This window comes from Porites lutea, chromosome 6 (genome assembly GCF_958299795.1).
Source record: "Porites lutea chromosome 6, jaPorLute2.1, whole genome shotgun sequence".
Lineage (NCBI taxonomy): Eukaryota > Metazoa > Cnidaria > Anthozoa > Scleractinia > Poritidae > Porites > Porites lutea.
In genome coordinates, this window is record NC_133206.1 from 23,021,814 (window position 1) to 23,042,943 (window position 21,130).

General features: G+C 39.8%; 2 protein-coding genes across 3 annotated transcripts in view; one reads left to right on the forward strand and one right to left on the reverse strand.

Moving 5' to 3' along the window:
* Positions 1–21,130, forward strand: part of LOC140940293 (potassium voltage-gated channel protein Shal-like) — a 399,369-nt gene that overhangs the window by 24,223 nt on the left and 354,016 nt on the right. The window lies entirely within an intron of this gene.
* LOC140940297 (apoptosis regulator BAX-like) overlaps positions 20,866–21,130 on the reverse strand; it is a 276,596-nt gene continuing 276,331 nt past the window's right edge. The window contains exon 4 of the transcript XR_012166337.1: positions 20,866–20,876. The gene's annotated coding sequence lies outside the window, so the exon portion shown is untranslated. The remainder of the gene's footprint in view (positions 20,877–21,130) is intronic.

A 21,130-nucleotide genomic window follows, 5' to 3' on the forward strand; every position in this document is an offset into this window, starting at 1 on the left:
ACAGAGTAACAGAGTAACAAGGCAACAGGGTAACAAGGTAACAGAGTAACAAGGTAACAGGGTGACAAGGTAACAGAGGAACAAGGTAACAAGGTAACAGTGTAACAGAGTACCATGGTAACAAGGTAACATGGTAACAGAGTAACAAGGTAACAAAGTAACAGGGTAACAAGGAAACAGAGTAACAGAGTAACATGGTAATAGGGTAACAAGGTAACTAGGAAACAGAGTAACAGAGTAACAAGGTAACATGGTAACAGAGTAACAAGGTAACAGGGTAACAAAGTAACAAGGTAACAGGGTAACAAGGTAACAGAGGAACACGGTAACAACGTAACAGTGTAACAGAGTACCATGGTAACAAGGTAACATGGTAACAGAGGAACAAGGTAACAAGGAAACAGGGTAACAGAGTAACAAGGTAACATAGTAACAGAGTAACAAAGTAACATGGTAACAGAGTAACAAGGTAACAAGGTAACAGAGTAACATGGTAACAGAGGAACAGGGTAACAAGGAAACAGGGTAACAAGGTAACAAGGTAACAGAGTAACAAGGTAACATGGTAACAGAGTAACAAGGTAACAGGGTAATAAAGTAACAAGGTAACAGGGTAACAAGGTAACAGAGGAACAAAGTAACAAGGTAACGGTGTAACAGAGTACCATGGTAACAAGGTAACATGGTAACAGAGGAACAAGGTAACAAGGAAACAGGGTAACAGAGTAACAAGGTAACATAGTAAGAGAGTAACAAGGTAACATGGTAACAGAATAACATGGTAACAGAGTAACAAGGTAATAAGGTAACAGAGTAACATGGTAACAGAGGAACAGGGTAACAAGGAAACACGGTAAAAGAGTAACAAGGTAACATGGTAACAGAGTAACAAGGTAACATGGTAACAGAGTAACAAGGTAATAAGAGTAAGGTCTAAAAAGGTGGAAACAGTAAGCAGTCAACAAAGAGACAACGGATTCAAGTGAAATGGGTTAAGTCGGTACAATATATGTCCCCATACATGAGCTATTTCTCACCCCCCCTCTTCCATCCTTTTTTGCTCTGTTTCAGAGAGTTGCAAAGACGTCGCGCGGAAACACATTCTACGCAGGCCACCTATATTTCATTTTGAAAGGGGGTGGGTAATCCTTTGAATTTTTTTCCATATTCCCTTTTACGGATAGATAGATAGATAGATGGATAGATAGATAGACAGATAGATAGATGGATAGATAGATAGATAGATAGATAGATAGATAGATAGATAGATAGATAGTTAGAGAGATAGATAGATAGATAGATAGATAGATAGATAGATAGATAGATAGATAGATAGATAGATAGATAGATAGATAGCTAGAGAGATAGATAGATAGATAGATAGATAGATAGAGAGAGAGAGAGAGAGAGAGAGAGAGAGAGAGAGAGAGAGAGAGAGAGAGAGAGAGAGAGAGAGAGAGAGAGAGAGAGAGAGAGAGAGAGATAGATAGATAGTTTTTTCACCTTAAAAACTTGCAGCCAAGAGCTGAATTGCGATAAGGTTTGCTTGCTTGCTTGCTTATTTCGAGCGAACTCGAACTCCATTAACTAGCTTCATCCATTCCTTCCGGTTTTCCATGATGTTCTTCAGTTCAGCTATGCTCAAACCAGTATCATTTTGCAGCTGGTCTACGTATGTTAATGCTGGTCTTCCTCTCTTTCTTGCGCCGTGCTTTGGTTCCCAGAGTAGTAAATCACTTATCACCTCATCCTTTTTTCTCCAACAGTGTCCTATAAACCGCAGCCTCCTGATCATCAGTGTATCTGTAATCTTAGGAAGATTGCCGTACAGTTCTTTGTTGGTTTTATGCTCCTTCCAGGAAACTCCAAGAACTGCTCTGAGCATTCTTGTGTACGTACCATCTAGTCTATTCATCATCTTTCTAGTCATCGTCCAGCATTCAGCACCATAAAGCAGTACACTTTCAACTGTGGCCCGAAAGAAACCTATTTTGAGATGATTTTTTAGGTTTGATTTCCACACTTTCATCATTTTGTTGAGTGCACTCCAAGCGTGTCCAATTCTTATATTCATTTCCTTTTCACCGGATTGTATCCACGAACCAAGGTATTTGAAGTTATCTACTTGCTTCAATTTGTTCCCTGCCAGTGTGACAAGATCACCTACAGGTTGATTGTACAGCATGTATTCCGTTTTCTTGTAGTTAACATGCAGACCCACTGTTTTCGCAGCAACCTCCAGTCTTAATAAGAGAAGTTGTGCCTCTTCAAGATAGTCAGAAATTAGGGCAAGATCATCCGCGAAATCAGTGTCGGTGATGTATGTTGCTACATGACGGGAGCTCTGCCGTGGTGTAAGAGTGAACCCAGTGTGTGTTTCTCTAGTAGCTTCTCTAAGGGCATAATCCAAGGCTATGATAAATAGGAAAGGTGCGAGTGTGTCTCCTTGCAGAACTCCCGCAAGAATTTCAAAGAATTCCGTATCACCATCAGGAGTTATCACCTGTGCTTCGGTGTCCTTGTAGAGTATGCTGATGGCATCCACTATCTTTGTTGGAATTCCATATGCCTTCAAAATCTCCATCAATTTCCCACGATGTATCGAATCAAAGGCTTTACTGAAGTCTACTGAAGTCAATATTGCAGGAAGCTGTTTTTCTTTTATTCCCTCTATGAGCCTACGCAGAGTTAAAATTTGCGGTAGTGTAGATCTACCCGTACGAAATCCATTTTGGTTCACCCTGAGCAGAGGATCCAGATGAGGTCTTATTCGATCTAATAGAATCTTGTTATAGATTTTCGCAGCTGTGACAGTTAGGGATATACCACGATAGTTTCCTGTGTCACCCAAGTCACCTTTCTTTGGTAGGGGTATTATTCCACTTTTAACCCATATATTCGGTCGATCACCATTGAATGTTTTGTTGCAGATGTCAAGCAATTGTTGATTTAAGGCACCAGTTTTCCAGACTTCAATTGGTATGTTGTCGAGACCATGTGCTTTGTTATTTTTGAAACCTTTGATACTTTTAACCAGTTCTTCCATGGTTATGTTATCCGTGTTGATGGGAAGAGGTTCATGTATTATGGAAGCAGTTGGTTTTATTGTGACACTGGGTGGTTGACCTAGCAGGTTTGAGAAGTGTAACTTCCATTTACTGACACGGTCTTCAGGACTTTTGGCTTTTATTCGACCCCTGTTTGTGCCCTTTCTTCTTGTGAACTCGTTTACCGTTTCCCATGCAAGACCGGATTTTTGGTGTTGTATAGCGTCAGTAATTGCATGAATCTTTTCATTCACATACTTCTCTTGTTCTCGATCGTAAGATTCCTGTAGCTCTTGCTTGGCCTCCTCCAGTTTTACAGCACTGCTTCTGGTATTTCTTCTCAAGGATACCTCATAAGCATTCTTCACCATTTCCCTTTTTTCTATGATGTTTTCATTTTCCCACGGAACGTGTTGCTTTATCTTGGCCTTCACAGGTACACTGATTTCTGCAGCTTTTTCATGGGCTGTCATGATAAGGTTTACAAATGCAATAATTTACAACTGTACTAAATTACAACTAATTAACGCGCTTTACAACTAATTAAAGAAAGATGATCCATCATAATTTACGTTTTTAAATCCGTTTATAAAATCACAAGTTCAAAAGCATGCTCAATTTCCTATATACAGTAAGAAACAAAATTATATCTAGTTTTTAACTACTCAAACATAACTTAAAAGAAAACTATTCTTGCATCTTTCAGTTTTACACTTTGGACGAATAAATGTTATTTGTTCTCTCAGAGAGTAGCTTGGCTGGTATTTATTCGGAACATAGTTATTAGAGGAGACTGGTTATGAAAAGCGGCAAACATCAATGATAAAAACAACAGTGCTGCAGTTTATGTTGGAAGCACCCTGAAAGTGCACAATCCTTTGTTTTCTGTTGGCAAATTGTTACGGAATAAATTAATGCAACGTTACTATTGGTCAGTAGAATCAAAATGATAGCAATTCTTTTGAACGTTGTGCACTTTCAGGTCCACAAAAACATATAACAAAGGAGTCTGACGGGTTTCATAACCATTCCACTCAATTAACTATGTTCGGAAGTAGTTTGTGGAGACTGAGATTGATTAGCACGTATTTCAACGAACAACTGCCGTAATTGCCTCCGTTCCATCATACAGTGTTAAAAGAAATGTGGGAAACAATCAGAATTCTAACATTTTAAATCAAAATGACCCTAGTAATCCTCATAAGGATTTGAATTCGCTAAGGATAATAGACCTCTTTAGTTTGCATGTTCTGTTTTCCCAATGTAGGTCATGTGATGATACTCTTGAGAACCGTTTCTTTCAAATTTTGTCTTATTCACATGGATGTATATGTATGCATAATTTATGAAAAAATTAAAAGGGGCAAATTCCCCTCAGCCCCTCATTAGGAGAACAGAACATTACAAGCTAAAGAGGTCTAAAAAGCGTTTTCGGATGACGTCACGTCCGCCATATCGGTGTTCCAAAACAATGAAACGGCGGCCATGTTGGTGTTACAAACCAGTCCTGTGGGATTGGAGTTGGACTTTTTTCTTATGTATAAACTTTCTTTTGTTACAATAAATTTGCATAGCTGCTGGCCACGTGAGTAACAATGATCTATAGGAGGCTGTGAAAGACTGAATCAATGGAGTGCTAATAAGGGTGAACCAGAGTTTCATATAAAAATACGAATGAACATGAAAATTTATACGAAATTATCACCTTATTTGCAAATCAATGAGCAAGCAACAAAAATCAACAAAAAAAATCCAAGCCAAAAAGACTTTTAGCATAATGCCTAAAGCTAAAATGAAAAGTTTTAAAGTTCAAGAAATACCAAGAACAATACAGATCAAGACACGACTGTTTGCAAGCAACGAATTAGTCAAGAACAATTCTCACAAATTTTTCACTTTGGTAAACATTATCATTACCCTTTGTGTCTCGCTGCAGATAGTAGTGACACTCTTCTCGAACAATTTCTTTCCTCTTTCACGTGTATTAACCGTGGAAATTTCCTTTGGATAGCAGCATCGTGAAGGCAAGTAAACGCTTTGTCAGATCAGTCCACAATGTGTTTGCACAACTTAACTTGACAACCTTTATTCTGATTTTGACTAGTTTTGTTCCACGTTAAACGAATCAACCTAATCATCCCAATCAATAATAATCAATAATCAACACGTTTTAGAACCCTGGCATTCCTCAGAACTATTTACGAATCCATGAAAGCAAACTGTCCAAAACTAAAGGATAATCATGCATGCGGACTCATTATACCCTCTGCTATTGATCTGATTCTTAACATACAGTAGTAGCTAGGACTAGTAGATAGTAGATGAACCCGTCGCCCTCTACAAAAGTGGAATTAATTGAGCTGATCATCAGTAGTGTCAGTTGAGATAACCTATTAATCTCCGTGCAAACGGACGCAACGTTGTTGGCCAACAACTCCCAACATTGGATGTTACATGTTGTGTCCGTTTCAACACCCTGTTGCATGTTGTTGCATGTGGCTGCGTGATGTTGGGAGTTGTTGAGCGAAGTTTGAAACCGGTCACACGTTTGAGCCAACAACTCCTAAAATTTCTTTTCTTCCGTGATCGCCGAAATCTAGCGCAACAATGTTCGATCGGTTTGCACAGCTCTTCCAACCTTGTTGAGGGCACGCATGTGCATTACATGGTTTACAAAGTCTTATGGGTTGCATCCTTCCCATAATGCACTGTGGGTCCCAACATTGTTGGGATTGTTGCATCCGTTTTCCTATATTTATACAAGATTTGCCCCTGCAGCAGGGCTGATATCAACGGGGATCCTGATGAACGACCGAAAAAAAAAATTAAAGACATGGGAATATAACCAAACATGAAATGACAGATAGTTGAAATATGTACTATACAGAAAAATTACAGAATAACACTCCGGCTCTGCGGTGCCGGATCCAGACCTTGAGATAAAGGGGGGGGGGGGGGGGGGGGGGTGGAGGCCCGCTTATCCAGACCGTTAGAAAAGGGGTACCTGGTCTCCAAAAAAAAAATTTTCTGTCCTTCGGGACTCAGTTTGGTCTAAAAATAAAGTGGGGGCTGGGGGGGGGGGGGGGGGGGGCTGGGGCAAGGGCCCCTCCCCTGGATCTGTCACTGCTCAGCATCTTCTTAAATTGTGGCAAAGATTTGCACCGCTTGCACACTACTGCCAGCACACACGCAACAACTCCCAACATAGTGGGGCGAACAATGTAGAATAGCTTTACACTGGGTCACGGATTACGAGGTCAAATTGTTGCTCACATACCTCTCCCCCAACGTTGGGTTAGGGGAGTGGTACGTGAGGAAATTTCCTCGGAACCCTATACTGATCCGAGTGAGTTACTTATGAACCAACACTCTGGTTTGACTAATTATGCAGTACGGGCCGAAGACAAGGAAATACATGAATTTGAAGCTGCTCAGGCCATTTAAGGCACGACTATCTAATTAAATATGCATATTTTGATAAAATGCTATTTAGAACGGTTTGCTTCTATCAATGATCCTGAAAATTGAACGGCAAATGTACCCTAATGGCCTTAGCAATATGAGTGCATTTTAGAAGCTCAAATTTTGTCACGTGACTGATAATTGAGAATTAACGGTCAAAATATTTACTCTAAAATAGGGAAAGGATAATAAAAGAGCAACAAGTTCTTTTAGGTACATTTCAGAGGCTATTAAGAAGGTTCTTTCAAATTGGCCTTGTATGTGTGTTTACGTTATATAGGAATCGGTAAATAAAGGGAAAGGGTCACGTGACTTATTAATTAGTTAAATAGCTAATAGGATAAAATGACATTTCCAATCATACAAGGCGAATTTACGATTTACACTCTTTATGTAACATTTTGGTAGTGAAAATTCCTAAGATTAAGGTTTGCAACAACCCTTCCCCATTTAGGAAAACGTGCTTTGTGACGTCATTGACGAAGCGATGTCATGCGTCAGTTTGAAATCACGTTACACGTGCTTTTTTTCGTTGAGACACTTTTGTAGTTCACTTTTCAGGAGCACTGATGGAAGCAAACCGTTCTAAATAGCATTTACTAAAATATGCATATTTAATTAGGTAGTCATGCCTAAAGTGGCCCGAGTGTAATGTCGAAAGCAGAATCAGCGCTTAGGACATCGGCATCTGCAAGGCGCTCTCGAGCTACTGATCTTGCTGAGTTATCAATTCGACTTCTCCGTCAGCAAATCGCGGCGAAACATGACCCATCCTGCATGCGCCAAATTTTCATTGGAGATGGAATTTAGATGTTTGGAGACATCGGGAAAAACATTTGTGTACCACAACAACGCGGCCGTGACTCCAAAGAATATCATCAAAATTGCCACCATCAAACAGCAGCAAGAACCACTGCAGCAAATATTACAGTTGCAGCTGAAACAACCACAGCGAACATTGCAGCATTCAGCAGAGGCTGGCGGAGAAGACAGCAACGGCCTGGATGGGCTTTTAGGGGTAGATTCTACGTCGTTAAATATCATTTGCGTCTCTGATTCTTTATAGGTGCATTCAATGTACCCCTTGACTATATCCACCAAATCCTTTCTTCCAGGCTTCATTTCTTGTATAATGCTAAGCAAGAAAGCTATTTGTCTCGGTTCTCCTCCGATCATGTTTTGTTGACGAAGTAGGCTGAACAAGTCCCAGCCGCATGAGATTTGTTCTCGTTGACCGCCAGGGATATGCTCTCCACAAACATGTACTAAACTTTGCAGATTATCATGCCTTAGTGCGCCGCTGAGTTGGTTTAGAAGAAGCCTGAATGGATCAATACGTGCCGGATCTACTGAGCCCATGGCTGACTACAAAGATTTCAAGATAAACAGAACAGCGTTGTTTCAAGCTTCCACCATTACAGTTGTAAGCCTCTCGGAAAAACAATTGCGCCCGTCCGTGCTCCTGTAAGGATACCTCGTTGACCTAAGTCTGTTGCTGGAGAGCAAATGTTTCCTTTCAAGAAATAAATCTCAATCTCTGTTTGAACGTTCACTTGGTAGTTTTGTTTGTTCCTTGTTTGCGATTCTGTCGGATGTAAACTAACTAAAGAAAAGGTACAAAAACTGCACACTTTCGCTACCCGTCTGTGGTAGAATCATGGTCACAATTATGTCAGGGTAATCCCCTTATTCGTTCATCTATTGAATTCGACCAATGTCCACATTTATGGAAAGCTCCTATTAAGCTGAGATCAGGCTCAATTTTCGTTTCGCTTTGTAATAACATTCCAGCGGCCAAGCCGAAACCAATTTTAGCGGTAGCCGTTAGACAGAATGTATGAGAACCGCTAAAATTGGGCCTGATCTTAGGTTGATCTCAGCTTAGCTCCTGTAATCTGGTGATAACAATGAGCTCAGAACGGGCGAGGGAGTAGGTGGAGGAAGGTGGGGGGGGGGGGGGAGGTGAGGGTGGGGGGAAAGGCTGCATGTACAAGGGAAATATTAATAACAAAAGAAAGAAGAGATCATTGATCAATCTCTGACGGAGACGGGTGCTTTAATTTGAGAACACAGCATCACGTACAGGGTGCTGAAAAACGTTTTGTCAAAATTCTCTCTCAGTTGAGCTCAATTCCTTGCCGACAGTGCTATACAAGAAGCTTGAAGAGAGTCAACCTTCTCGCCTCTTCTTCGCAGTGTTCGCTCGCTTATTTCTTTGGAGGAATTCAAAATCCCTTTGAATCACGCCAGATCCCAACTTCTCGCTCAAAAACCGTGTACATGTACTTTCGATAGTTTAAAATCAGACACATGCCATTGGATCCAAAATACAATTCGGTGACAATTACCAAAAAAAAACTATCTTTGCTGGGAAGATAATAGTAGGCCACCAGGCCACTTGCTACATCAGGGAGGCGGGTGGAGGGTGTACTTCCCTATAATGGTCTATACGGGGAGGCTCCCCCGGAAAGGGTTAGGGATTTCACTTCCTGAACTATAGAAAGGGTAGAGAAATCTATGATTGCAGTCTGTAAAAGGCCCGAAAGGTCGAACTGATTCATTTTATTTCTGTGAAAAAGTCGAGAAAACGTTCTGGCTTTGTGATTAATTCATATATATATATTTACAGCATTAAAAGCATTAAGAGCGGCTCCGCGTAAATATCCACTAGACGGGGAAATAGTAAAAAAATGATCTGGCCTCAAACTCAGCCAGAATAAAGCCCTATGGGCCCTTGTTACAAAATCGTTGGTTTAAGTACGATCGAGTGAATAATATTTTTTTAACGAATTTTTTTCTTCCCGAGGCCTAAAATGGGCAAAAATCATGCGAAATTAGAGTCATATTCCGTAACTCGTAAATTTTGAAATAAAGTTGGCAACTAAAATATTGTGACACTTCGTATTTTTACTATCTTTCCTCTATAATTTTAACTGATTAGTTCGCGATTTGGTCAGCAAGAGATTTTTAAAGAAATTTTCAAAGTTCACTCAAAATCGCTTAATCAACCGTCAAAATTTAGCACTTTTTCACGAGCTAAAAAAGCGGATTGGTACATGGCTTTGAACACCAAGGCTTGGTTAGTCTGAAAGAGCATTCTTTTTTCTTCTGACCGAAGCACAACCAAATGCGAATTACGGTAGGCGCCAAACCTTCAATTATTCGGTAACTTCTTGAGACAATATTGGTCCGAAATGTGTATAGATTTTTTAAATAAAGCTGAGTTAAAGTATTAAGTGTCAAAAAGTCCACAAAGCGGTAAAAAATACAACAAAAGTCAGGAGTAATCTGTTCCGTTTTCTGAATTTTGCGCAGCGATTTATGCGATTTAACGAATTAACAATTTTTAATCCAACGATACCCAGCTGAGACTGTGTTAGTTTAAGAGTCCATAGAACTTCTCAGACGATTCCTCGGAAAGACCTCTAGAGGGAAATGAATGAAAGATTTGAACTTATAACTGTAACAATTTCACTTTCCGCAACGGCAAAACGAAAACAACTGTCGAACTGCCACAGGCAAACCAGCTTTCAGTGGAGTCATGCAAAGCATGTCACGTCACGTAATTCTGCCCCGCGCATTTGGGAAGGAGGGAAGAAGTTCTTCCATGCTGTGCGCTAAAACATTTATGAAATAAAACAAGCTTTGGAATGTATCTTTTGCGACTAGTTAAAGAAAATAATAACTTTTTCCCCTGTTTTTGCTCGAGGGGCGCTGTGCACTTCTTTTATTTTATCTGCTGCTTATAATGATTGTCTTTCAAGTTCAGAACGTGCATCTATAGCTAGCAATTGGTGTGTTCGAACTTATACCAAATACTGTAGAAAGGATATCAAAGGGCACCAAAGCAGTGGCGGATCCAGGGGGAGAGTCCGGGGGGTCCGGACCCCCCCCCCCCCCCCCCCCCCCCAGACCCGATACTTGTTTGGGACTAAAATCCTTACAACGATAGGATATCATGTCACAGTTTAACTGGCTGAATTTTTTAATGAAACGCCTGTTGTAATTTTCCACTGAACTAAATTCCAGGGATATTAAAAAATGTGATTGTAATTGGGTACCCTCCAATGATCTGTTCGCCTCTGCTCGCAAAGCAGTATTTCCTACGCCAATGGCGACTGGCTTTCACAGATTGAGAAACATGTAGTCGTCTCTGCCTTCTCAGTGACTACTGGGAGGGGGTGTGGGGGAAAAGTAATTTGGCACAAAAAAGTTCAACAGTCCTTTCTGAACCAAAATTTGGACCTTCCCCCCCCCCCCCCCTCCCAATGAAAAATTTCTGGATCTCCTCCTGCAAGGATGTTACTTTGAAGGCTTATGCTGGCGCGCGCAAGTAAATCAATTTTTTTCGAGTTATGAGGCTCACTTGTAGGACGAAAAACAGTATAATTTTATTTATGTAATATCAAAATTGTGCCTGATTATGTGTATCCTAGAGGAACAAGAGACATATTTGTTGCCAGCCTTTCTAATCATTCGCTTTCCTGTGGTTCGGTGGTTCCTTGCGTTGAAATGTCAAGACTAAAAGCGAACAACAGGGAATGAGCTCTTCGGAAACCAATGAACTAGTGCCCACATTCGGATCTCAAAAAAAGATTTGGACAAGTTGAAAGGAATAAATCGAAGGAACTGATCGGCGAAAAGAGAAAAGAAAGCCAGTACAAACAAACGAAAACACATGATGTCATTTTTTCCGATATTAGTCGGTTTGGAACACAAACCTTTGTCGGGGGCTGATACTGTGGGGTCGTTACCAAAATTGAATTTAAAACTAAAGTACATAATTATAAACATAATCGGTGATTACGAAGGTAGTCTAATAAACCTGAACTGACGCAAGTAATATAAGGAACCAAAAATAACGACCTGGCCCTGGTTGATCAAACGACCGATCATTTTTCCAACGGATACCGTGTGGAACGAAATTTTTGCGGGAGTTTATTTTTGCGGATTGGCGGTTTTTTGTGTTTTGTGGGAACTAATTTTTGCGATTAGGACAGACTGGTTTTTCTTGCTGGGGATCAATTTTTGCGATTTCAGAAAGTACCCAGTACCCAGCATAGATAATATTGTCGTTTTTATTGAGTACGTGCAATAGAAATACATATTTTCAAACAATACTAAGTGTGCGTCAGTATTTTTCTGAAAAAAAGAGACCAGTTGTGATTGAACAGACACGATTTCTTGGTACTGTATTCTTGTGTAGTGAATTTAAGTTAGAGCATACAGTATTTCCTCTGGAGTATAAGTTTTTGCTGGAAAAATTTGTGCGGTAATTTTTATTTGCGGGAACTTATTTTTGTAAAGTACTGACAGTCATGAAATCCTATCAATAAAATTCAGCCGTGAGTGAAATAGTGAAAACGACAAGAGGAGGACAGAGGGGAAAGAATAATAACAGATCAGTCCACTGGGTTTAAAATTGTTTAGCCTGGCACTTTTGTGTAAGCGAACGGGAGTGACATATTTATTTCTTCTGGAGCGATGAATTTGTTTTAAAAGAACGGTTCATAGCAAAAATTTGCCAAAACTTTAACTGAGAGCCATTGCTAGATTCTATGGTATTTTTTCTCGTTCCTTTTTTTTCTAGTTCTGTTTGGTCACATGAACCGTGATGTCAGCTTTTTAAGTTAAGATAACCATGTTTAGGCTGTTGTGGACATGTCTCATATTATCTCAGTCGTGATAGATGAAACCTTTATTACACTTGGGTTCAAATGTGCTTACGGATAGACCTTTATTACACTTGGGTCCATTTATTACATTTGTGCCTTCCACAAGTTCCACTAACAAGAAATCCGGATCCCTGAAGTGAATTTGGCCTAAGAGGCAACCAAACATTTAGCTTACTTGGTGGCATTTTCAGGGGAGTCATATTTTCTCATTTATACCAGTCTGTACTTAAAGCGAAGGTCAAATGAGAAAATTGAGGCTAACGTTGTTGAGATCGAAGATGAAAAAAAAATTCCCACTTTTCGTTTGTGGGGATGCTTATCAAGTCCAAGATTATATCGGCGGAAGAGGCACCTTTGCCCTCAGGCGAGGGCAAAAATGAAACAGTCCAAAGATAGTTTTATTTCATAAATGTTTTAGGGCACAGCGTGGAAGAATTTCTTCCCTCCTTCCCAAATGCGCGGGGCAGAATTGCGTGACGTGACATGCTTTGCATGACTCCACTGAAAGCTGGTTTGCCTGTGGCAGTTCGACAGTTGCCGTGGCGGCAAGTGAAATTGTTACAGTTATTAAGTTCAAATTCTTCATTCATTTCCCTCTAGAGGTCTTTCCGAGGAATCGTCTGATAAGTTCTATGGACTCTTAAACTAACACAGTCTCAGCTGGGTATCATTGGATTAAAAATTGTTAATTCGTAAATCGCTGCGTAAAATTCAGAAAACGGAACAGATTACTCGTGACTTTTGTTGTATTTTTTACCGCTTTGTGGACTTTTTGACACTTAATAATATAACTCAGCTTTATTTAAAAAAATCTATGCACATTTCGGACCAATATTGTCTCAAGAAGTTACCGAATAATTGAAGGTTTGGCGCCTACCGTAATTCGCATTTGGTTGTGCTTCGGTCAGAGGTCACGTTTTTTCGCCCGTTTTTAGTGTAATATTTACATTTGCTTGCCTTTGTCAGCGCTCGTGATTTCATTTACCCAAAAATTTTATTTCGCTAATTTGAAGAAAAAAGAATGCTCTTTCAGACTAAACAAGCCTTGGTGTTCAAAGCCATGTACCAATCCGCTTTTTTAGCTCGTGAAAAAGTGCTAAATTTTGACGGTTGATTAAGCGATTTTGAGTCAACAACTTTGAAAATTTCTTTAAAACTCTCTTGTTGACCAAATCGCGAACTAATCAGTTAAAATTATAGAGGAAAGATAGTAAAAATACGAAGTGGCATTACATTTTAGTAGCCACCTTTATTTTAAAATTTATGAGTTACTGAATATGACTCTAATTTCGCATGATTTTTGCCCATTTTAGGCCTCGGGAAGAAAAAAAATTGTTAAAAAAATATTATTCACTCGATCGTACTTAAACCAACGATTTTGTAACAAGGGCCCATAAGGGCTTTATTCTGGCTGAGTTTGAGGCCAGGTCATTTTTTGACAATTTCCTCGTCTAGTTGATATTTACACGGAGCCGCTCTTAGTAAAAAGAATCCTGTCAAAAATGGTATAAAGGATAAGAGATGGGATAAAACTTTCTTGAGTATCTCCCCGGGGGTAGCTACAGGATGTTACTAAAACGAGGAGCGGGGAGCGGGGAGCGGGGAACGGGGAACGGAAGTCTGGGAACGAGTTGTCAGCGGAAACCTCCACAAAAATCCAAAATGGCGGTCCAAAAAACGACGAGAGAGAGAAAGAAGAAGACAAAGAAAGGAATTCGTGCCTTGGTTGAAATCAGGTGGGGACGAAATTGCAAATTAGACTCAAATTTTACGTTTACGTTTTGAGCAGGTGGTATGTTTTCTCGATATTCAACCTGTTTCATTTACAATATGATAAGGTCGTAGGTCTTAGTTTTCGAGACACCTGGCACACTCACATTACTATTACTGGATTACTCCGTTTACTTTAGACCGTCGCTTAATCCTGCCTGTTTATCCCCCTGAATGTTCTTTTTCCCACTCAGACAAACTCTTGGAGAGTAAAGATTTTTTCCAAGCCCATAATATGCCCTGTTTTGAGAATGCTTGGTAAATAACTTGCAGGCATTGTAATGAGAAATAAACGTGGAATTTATTAATGCATGTACATATAGTGTTCTCGCGTTCTGTGCTTGAGTCAAACTTTGTACAGCTATTAGTATTTTAAACTAACGGCTTAAACTTGTTTGTTACAATTTTTTTATAACTGGGAAAGCTTGTTGTTGTTGTTAGTGTTATATTAAAGTCATTGAGTGATGAGTCATGAATCGGCCCCCCATTCCATGAACTACCCCCAATGACTACCCTAAAATGGACTATGCCACTGAAGTTAAGTGATTAGGGTTAGGAAACTGAGTGAATCAGGTTCCATTTAGGGTCCTTATACTGGGAAAACTGACCTAAAACTTCATTCACTTAGTTTCCTAACCCTAATCACTAATCTTCAGCGGTGTAGTCCATTTTAGGGTATGTCCATGAAGTGTGGGTCAGTGTTTTGTCCACCACCCTTCAAGCATGCCAAATAATACAGAATTCGGCATGTACTGGCACAGATTAAGGAAAAAAGAGAAACCAAAAAAGTGAAGGTGCCGTGAAGATAATTATGATTTAGTTGTGCTTGGTTTTAGTGATGCATATTCACTATTGTATACAGTGCTTTTCAACACGTTTTGTGAGTGTAGTTTACATTATAAAATCATCTCATTTTTTTAGTTTACTTTAGAATGAAAGAGTCCAAGGCTAAGTTTTAAAATCAGCCAAAAGAAATGGGATATGCTAATTGCTTATCCAGATTACACCATGTTATTGCCTTAGATGAGGTTGTTTTAACAACATATCAAAGATCAAAGTAAAAGAAAATTTAACTCTTCAAGTCCCATGATCGACCGAAATCAATTTTCTCGAAACAATATCAATACAACGTCATTATCCACAGGAATGTTTATGACAAGTAATGAAATAATCACCAAAGGGAAAATACTTTAATCTTCATCCAAATATTTCTGTCATCTAAATCTTTAACGAAATGTAAAGAGATAAGTGTAGACAATGTTATTTGTATGTGGATAATGAAGCTTAGAGAGTTAAGGTACGAGTAGGTATGACTAGGATCATTATGTCGAGTTAACCAAATGGGTTAGGTATAAACTAACATGTCTGTAAGTGGCCACCTAAATACTTTTATGATATTGTATAGTTCCCTTCATATACATTACTCTTTAGCAAAAAGGGGGCCAGTGCATTTCTTTATATCAAGCGATAACGGGTTGATAATTGAACCCTATGCCAGCAAATTGTGATAGTCAAGAGATCTCTACCAAAATCCTTCACAACAAAGGAGTATCTTTAAAAAAATGATTAGAATTTGCTTTTACACCCATTTTATATTCAGAATGACATTTCAAATTGATTTTGATATTTGTATCTTTTGACCATAACTAGGTTATAAGGGGAAAACTGAATAATTGCCTCAAACCCTTTCATCTCCATAGAGAGTGAACTGGCAAAAATTCCCTTTAGACCTTTTACTGTAAATCCTCTATTCAGCCTCCCCCTCCATAGAGGAATACAACAAGACAACCATGAATGTACCACTTCCTTGGCACAAAAAGGTATTGGTACAAATCATGCTATATGTTGGTAGTAGTCAGTGCGGCACTTCTAGTATGTCTCTCACTCTCTTTAGCTTTGTGCCGTGTAATATTGGCCTAAGCATTCAGGAGGGGGTATGGTAGAGGACTGACAGTACAATTTGTTGTGTTTATATTAGAAAAAACATGCACTAAATGAGCTTTGGCGTTTCTTGTAAAGGCCAAGAAAATGCTGGTTTAAAATTAGGTCACGTTATGGGTCAAGGAGTTGAAATTATAGAGGCAATTAAATAATTGAGTTGATGAGTCATGAGTCAAGTGAAAAACTTCAAATATCTCGGATTAAATGCTACTATCTGTTTTAAACAAATACAGGTACATACAGTAAATAAAGTGACAAACCTGAATAAACACTTCTTGAAGGGTGGTGGACAAAACACTGACCCACACTTCATGGACATACCCTAAAATGGACTACACCGCTGAAGTTTAGTGATTAGGGTTAGGAAACTGAGTGAATGAAGTTTTAGGTCAGTTTTCTTAGCATAAGGACCCTAAGTGGAACCTGATTCACTCAGTTTCCTAACCCTAATCACTTAACTTCAGTGGCATACTCCATTTTAGGGTAGTCATTGGGGGTAGTTCATGGAATGGGGGTCAGTGTTTTGTCCACCACCTTCTTGAAGTCAGTGCTTAGAGTGGTTTTCGTTTGAGTGTCGTAAAACCAAAACCAAAGTAATTACTCTGGCCAATAACATAGGACACAGACAATACTTTGAACCAATCAAAACTCGAAGTAATTACATGTGGCTGATGCAAAGCGCGGGAAAATGCATGCGAGCGCGTCACAATTGGCTTTGGTTTTACTTCTGATTGGATGAAAAGGTGGCGCGAATCTTTTAAGCCAATCGTATCGTGTAGAAAGTGCAAAACCAATTACTTTTCGACACTCAAATGAAAACCGCTCTAACCCTGCTTTCAATGCCAAACCCTGACCTTAAACGATTCATAACTCATCACTCAGTGACTTTAATATAACACTAACAACAACAACAAGCTTTCCCAGTTATAAAAAAATTGTAAAAAACATGTTTTAGCCGTTAGTTTTAAATACTAATAGCTGTACAAAGTTTGACTCAAGCACAGAACGCGAGAACACTATATGTACATGCATTAATAAATTCCACGTTTATTTCTCATTACAATGCCTGCGAGTTATTTACCAAGCATTCTCAAAACAGGGCATATAATGGCCTTGGATAAAACATTTACTCTCCAAGAGTTTGTCTGAGTGGGAAAAAGAACATTCAGAGGGATAAACAGGTAGGATTAAGCGACGGTCTAAAGTAAATGGAGTAATCCAGCTGAATCCAGGAGTAATGTGAGTGTGCCAGGGGTCTCGAAAACTAAGACCTAAGACCTTATCATATTGTAAATGAAACAGGTTGAATATCGAAAAAACATACCACCTGCTCAAAACGTAAACGTAATATTTGAGTCTGATTTGCAATTTCGTCCCCACCTGATTTCAACCAAGGCACGAATTCCTTTCTTTGTCTTCTTCTTTCTCTCTCTCGTCGTTTTTTGGACCGCCATTTTGGATTTTTGTGGAGGTTTCCGCTGACAACTCGTTCCCAGACTTCCGTTCTCCGTTCCCCGCTCCCCGCTCCCCGCTCCCCGCTCCCCGTTCCCCGTTTTAGTAACATCCGGTAGCTTACACTCTTGCGTTCTAATAGGGAACCATAACTCTCAACCAAAAGGCTTTTACTAGAAACATATCCTATGTACCCCAAGTAAAGCTACCCCTTAATGTTTCTAAAGATTAACATATTACAAATGAAATAAGACACCAGTTACAAAAGTGGAAACAAAATAACTTGTGCGCACTAGCAGGTTTAGCAACTTAAGTTTGTGATTATGAGTCCTGAGTCTTAGCTGTCTTACTGGCTCTATCTTGTGCAGTGAGATCCGGTGATAAATTACAATATTTCATGTTTCTATAAGATAACTGAATAGTTAGTAATCGCTGTAAGCAGTACAAAACTTATTACACAAATATTTGGGCCAATAAGACAGATTTCTGTCGCGGTTTTCTGGGTTTTCTTTAAGCTCCCCTAGGCTCTAACAAATGGTCGTTTCGTCCTCTTGTGCTTGTTCCATTTCTCGAGGAAAATCAACATCCCGCTTCCTGTAGCCATCGGTAACAACAGCGGCTTCGGGAATCGGCCGATTGCCACGAGCCGAGTTCAAGGAATCATATGAACTTGAGGCTGTAATGTGGCCGGAACTACAAGAACATCTGCGTCCGTTTCCTCGCTCAATCTTCTTTACATACACTGGACAAGTCGGTCGGGTTGAGTCTGACGAGCTGTTAACGCTTCCATAGTCAGGGCTGATGTCACCTTGGAGCTCTAAATAAGACAGTTCGGTCTTCCTTCTTTTGATGTAAACACCAAATACGATGAAGCAAATAGCGACAAAAAGCAAAAAGCAGAGCATAACCCGACCGACAATTTTAAAGTTATCATTCTCATTCAAGGGTTGGCTGGAGAAAGGAAGAATGTACCAAAACAACACAATCACGAATGCCGTAAATACCAACAACAATGCCACCAACATAACACAGCAAAACGTGCTGCAGCAAGGATTGCAGCCGCAGTTACAGCTGCAACAGCCACAGCGAACATTGCAGCAGTCTTTGCCACAGCAGTCTACTTCCGGGATAGTCGATGAAGGTCGTGGAATTATGACATAATCATCCGAGCTAAATTCAAAATCGTTCAGTATCTCGGGTGGTTCTTCGTAATGGTCTTCTATGTACGTTTTAACCATGTTGACCAGATCTGGTCTCTTGGGCCTCAATTCCTTTATAATCCTTAGCAAAAACGCCATCTTTCTAGGCGCATCTCCAATTGCGTTTCTTCTTCGGAGAATTTTGAATACTTCCCGACGGCCATATTCAGGGTCTTTCAAGATTTTCTCGCGTTCTGGCTCAGAAATGAACTCCTCTCCGCAAACATCAACTAAACTTTGTAGATTCATTGTGCTCATGTTATTACTGAGTCTATTAAGAAGTATATTGAATGGGCTGATGGAAGCCATGACTGAATTCGTGGAGAACAATGGACGTTTTTTAGGTGATCTGAGTTCCGCTTTTCACGGAAACGATAAAAATATTTTCCCGACCCCTCTGAAGAAACCTTTCCACTTTATCTATTATCAGCATATTATTCTTCTCTGATAAGGAGTTTTTCTTCCAAACTGAATATAAATAATGTCTATGATGTCCTGGCTGTCTTGGTTTCTTGCTATCTGCGTCAGGCTACGTCGGGAATGTGAAGTTTACGTTTGATTACGTCCACCCTACCCCCCGTGAGAAGTAAATGATACTAATCGGGGAATCTACCATTTTATGAAATACTTGAGTTTATTTAGGGTGAGATCGACTGAAAACAAGTTCGATGAATCACATGTGTTTCATGAGACGCGATATAGGAGCACACATATCCTTTCCCGCGCAGGCTAGCCCAGGCGGCTTTGGTAAGAGTAATGGAAAAGTAAGTTTATATTTCGTAAGATGATATTAAGCAGCCGCAACGACGACAAATGGTTGGACGGACTGTTTTTCTGCAGGACGGAGGGAGGGGGGGGGGGGGGGGGGGATGAGAAATTATCTTCTGCAAGAGAGAATGACATCTCTGCAAACATTTTTTTCTTACCCTATCACGTTTGCAAACAATTTATTTGGTCTTTTCAGACTCTGCAAACAATTTTTGTCAATATTTCCCATCTGCCCGCTCCAGAAAAAGAATAGTCCGTCCCTTATATGAGCAAAATAACAGCCCTGCTCGTGTATCAAGGCTTTCCACAAGTTGCTCGAGATTTTCCAAAAAAGTTCCCGTAATTTCTTAAAAAGTTCCCCAATTTTCTTTGATCTGATGGTAAAATATGCAAACTGTAGAAAAAAAGGTAAGATTTCAAGGCATTTTTGTGCAATTTTGAGGCGTAACCTGCTTTGCCTCATATAGAACCAAAAATTGTAATGAGCCAATAAAATTGTTGGACGACCTTCCTCACTCGAGACACTCAAGCAAGTCAGTCGAGTGTGAATATTCGTCCACAATTTTGAATTTTCCCTAAAAACCACTCACCTAGCCCGGCTACTTTCATCTTCCCCCATGATCTGCCCTAGGGGTGAGGATTTAGCTCCTTTTTTTTTACAATAAATTCATACATTGGCTATTTAAACATTGTGAAATATGGAAGAAAGGCCAATTTAAGCCCTAAAAGCTGCTCCGATACGGCTCAAATTAGAAGATAACTTGAGAAATTGCTCAGAATTCAAAAAGTTGCCGAGCAACTTGTGGAAGGCCCCAGTGGGGGTGGGGGGGGGGGGGGTAGATCTGGATTTCAAGTGACAGGGATGATCGAAGGATTTTTTGGGCTTTGAAATTTTCAAAAATTTTGTCAAGTATTTTTTGGGGTAGCCCTAGGGACTTTTTTGGGTTTTGATTTTTGCGCCGATTCGATCACCCCTGTCACTTGAAAACCGGAGTACCCCCTGGGCGTGTACGTAGCCGTCGTCATCGTTGTTGCTTATTACGCTCCCTATACGCAAAACGTTAGCCTGTTATACAATAGGCGTTCAGATAGTGGTGAGTGGCCTAAAATGTAGCCTCCCCGCAGACGTCCTTTGGGGTTCGTTTGTCACGCATTCAATGAAATGAATGCGTGACAAACGAACCCCAAAGGACGTCTGCGGGGAGGCTACCTAAAATGGTGAGCAGAGGGAGACAAGCGCGCCCTCTATCCCTACCCCACCCCTCGCTGTTTTTTCCTGCTCATATTTCTTTACGCTGGTATCCCAGTGATCCAGTCTGAAGGCCTGGAAGAGGCTAGCAAAATGTATTAAGAGTATGCAAGGAAATGCAAAAAATATTCTTGTATTTCCATTAATAATAATATAAAGCGTGAATTCAAAATAAAAATGAATTGTCTTATCTCTGTTGTATCGGTTATAATCCTTTGGCTTTCCAGGATAGTTTAAATAATTTCATTCTACTCGACTGATACGCCACGCGAAAGACTTTACAAATGCTAATAGCCATGCCAGAAGGAAACCTCTGCACGCAGAGTAAAAGTTATGCTACAGTAGGAATATAAGGGTCTGTAAGGCAACTGGTATATGATATATGCAAAGAGTACCACATTTATTTGACGTAATATATCGCATCACATTAACACCATATAGCTCAAAAATATTTCAACTAATATAATCTGTTTTGAGATAAATATTAGCGATAAAAAATCACGACGTTTCGACCTCTCCGAGGTCATTTTCAAGTGTATAAAAGTTCTCTAAATTAGCATAAATAAG